Below are 3518 nucleotides of genomic sequence, written 5' to 3' on the forward strand. Positions count from 1 at the left end.
AGAAATGATGGCATTGGGGGGGTGGTTGATTACAAAGGATTTTAGTTTTTAATCTTTAATATTTTAGTTTTCTTACAATAAAAATATATCATGCATTACTATGTAACACATTAAGGCCGGGCATGGTGGCTCACGCCTGTAATCCCAGCACTTTGGGAGGCTGAGCAGGTGGATCTCCTGAGGTTGGGAGTTCAAGACCAGCCTGGCCAACATGGAGAAACCCTGTTTCTGCTAAAAATATATAATTAGCTAGGCGTGGTGGCACATGCCTGTAATCCCAGCTACTGGGGAGGCTGAGGCAGGAGAATCGCTTAAACCCGGGAGGTGGAGGTTGCGGTGAGCCAAGATCGCACCATTGCACTCCAGCCTGGGCAACAAGAGCAAAACCCCATCTCAAAACAACAATAACAACAACAACAAACATTATTTAAAATGAATACAGCAGGTGTTTTTCTACTTAAATGCTAAAAGATATCATTCTTAAAAGATACATACAAATAATCAATAAATTAATGGTTCTTTTTTGCCCAGCTGGCACCCTAAAGAAAGAGACTGGAGGCAGATAGCTCTGTGAACTTTCCAACGCATGGGGAAATACTGAGCATGACAAGTCTTGCCACTTGCTCTGCATGTAGAAATCTGCAGAGTCTAGACTCATTGTAAGACTTATTTCTGGTTCAGCTATAATGAAATTGAAATGCAGTTCAGAATCCTTTTTCTACTGTTTTCTTTTAATATTAACGTTACTTGCCTTTCTAGTGGTTTCATTTATATGAGAACAGAGGTGATTATATGCCCAAAATTCAATTCAGTAAGTGCAGAGGAATTCTGGTCTCCTTGACACAGCCCACCCTTGTCTAGCATAGTGACAGCTGTGGGAGCTCTATTTCTGATTAAACCTATAGACCTCTCTGAGTTAGAATCTTAGCCCCTGTTCCATTAAAATGAAAAGCCACAATTGGTTGGATGTATATCAAACACCTTGAAATATCATAAACTGGCTTGCAATTTCACCTTCTCATTCAAGCTAAACAGCCCTCTTTATCTTTGAACTTTACTTCTGAGCAAAATCAAAGTGGCTAGACTCCCTGATCCATTGCCTAGTCCCCAGCTTCATGTATGTCAGATAGTTACAATGATCAGAGCAGGAGTTGCAGCAGCACCTCTGACCTCTCAATCACATCTATGGTGAATTTGAAACAAAAGCCTCCTGGACTTCTGCAACTCTTGCTCTTCTCATGAGTTTGTAACCACCTAATTCCCTGTAGTCAATCCCTTCCTGCCTGCAATACCTAGAGTGGTTTCTCTTCCTGTCTCCTGCACAGAAGCTTGACTTAGTACAGGTTGGAAGATAATACTCAGAGAGTAGACCCAAAGACAAAAAATGAAAAATTGGAAAGACAAAGAGAAAAAAAAAAACCAGTAAAAGCAGAAAGTCATTCCAAGAGGTCAAACACCTGAATAATTCGAGTTCTGGAAAGTGAAGATACAGATAATGGGGAGAGGAGGAAAGAAAATACTCAAAGAAATAATTCATGAAAATTATTACAGAACTGAAGAAATTATATTTTCAAATTGGGAGAGATCGTTGAGGAACAATTAGATATTATGTGCCTCCTATGATGACACCATAGAAAATAGAAATCCTTTCTATAAAATATTCTTGCCAAAAGCTGAACTGAAATCTAATCAGGCCTCTGGATTGAGCTACCAGTTTACAGGACATTGGAGGGATGGTGTCACATTTTAAAAACACCATGAGAGGCCGGGCACGGTGGCAAATGCCTGTAATCCTAGCAATTTGGGAGGCCAAGGTAGATGGATTTTCTGACCTCAGGAGTTCAAGACCAGCCTGGGCAACATGATGAAACTTCATCTCTACTAAAAATACAAAAAATTGGCTGGCACGGTGGCTCACACCTGTAATTCCAGCACTTTGGGAGGTCAAGGCGGGCAGATGACCTGAGGTCAGGAGTTTGAGACCAGCCTGACCAACAAAGAGAAACCTCATCTCTACTAAAAACACAAAATTAGCTGGGCATGGTGGCGCATGCCTGTAATCCCAGCTACTCGGAAGGCTGAGGCAGGAGAATCACTTGAACCTGGGAGGCAGAGGTTGCGGTGAGCCAAGATTACACCATTGCACTCTAGCCTGGGTGACAGAGTCAGACTCTGTCTCAAATAAAGTAAAATAAAATAAAATAAAATTGTCTTCATAAAAAGTGAAAAGAAGGAAGGGAGGGAGGGAAGAAGCGAGGGAGTGAGGGAAGAAAGGAATAAGGGAGGGAGGAAAGAGAAAAGGAAAAAAGCAAAGGAAGGAAGGAAAGCAATAGTTGTTTCAAGGCCATTAATCATGAAATTTCAGAATATTGGGAATAAAAAGAACCTTTGGGAAAGACAAACCTGGTTCTTACAAAGGATTAAGAATCAGAAAGTCACCAGGCACAGTGGCTGACACTTCTAATACGAGCACTTTGGAAGGTTGAGGCAGGAGGATTGCTTGAGACCAGGATTTTGAGATCAACAGAACAAGACACCATCTCTAAAAAAAGAAAAAGTTGTAATCAGAAAGATATCAGATTTTTCAACAGCGAAATGGATACTAGAGGAGCATGAGAACAAATGACTTCACAGTTTTGGAAAAGGGATTTGCAACCTAGAATCTTATACCTAGGCAAACTATCAACCAGGCATGATAAATACCAGGCAGGTAAAATAAAAATCTTTTGAGATTGGTAATGTTTCAAAAAGTTTATCTCATAGACATTTTTCCCCTCAGGAAGCCACTGGACAATGTTCCTCACAAAAAATGATGAATTAAACTTAAAAAGAGAAAGAGGGTCTAGGAACCGGGGCATCCAATCTGAGAGGAGAAAGGTGTCCCCAGGATAGTGATGAAGGTGGCCTCCAAGGTGACAGCATAGGCTTAGACAGCAGCCAAGCTGACTGGCGCAGGTCAGACATCTCCAGGAAGATTTCTTCAATAAATCGAAATTGATAGAAAAATCAACTGAACTTGAAGATATTGAGATTTAAAGAACATCCTATTATAGTGTAAGCATTTGGGGATAAGGATTTTTTTTTTGTCTTATCAAATGCTATAACCCCAGGACTCAGAACAGCACCACGTACATAAAAGAGGCTTAGTAAATATTTGTTGAATAATGAATGTGCCAGGGAGAGCATATGTAGTATGTAGAATGTTTACCAAAAGATAGATGTCTAAGCTGGGCGCGGTGGCTTACGCCTGTAATCCCAGTACTTTGGGAGGCTGAGGTGGGTGGATCACCTGAGGTCAGGAGTTTCAAGACCAGCCTGACCAACATGGCAAAACCCCGTCTCTGCTAAAAATACAAAAATTAGCCATACGTGGTGGCAGGCGCCTGTAATCCCAGCTACTCAGGAGGCTGAGGCAAGAGAATCACTAGAGCCTGGGAGGCAGAGGTTGCAGTGAGCCAAGATCACGCCATTGCATGTCAGCCTAGGGAACAGAGCAAGACTCCATCTCAAAAAAAAAA

The sequence above is a fragment of the Cebus imitator genome, unplaced genomic scaffold (assembly GCF_001604975.1).
Source record: "Cebus imitator isolate Cc_AM_T3 unplaced genomic scaffold, Cebus_imitator-1.0 Scaffold132, whole genome shotgun sequence".
NCBI lineage: Eukaryota > Metazoa > Chordata > Mammalia > Primates > Cebidae > Cebus > Cebus imitator.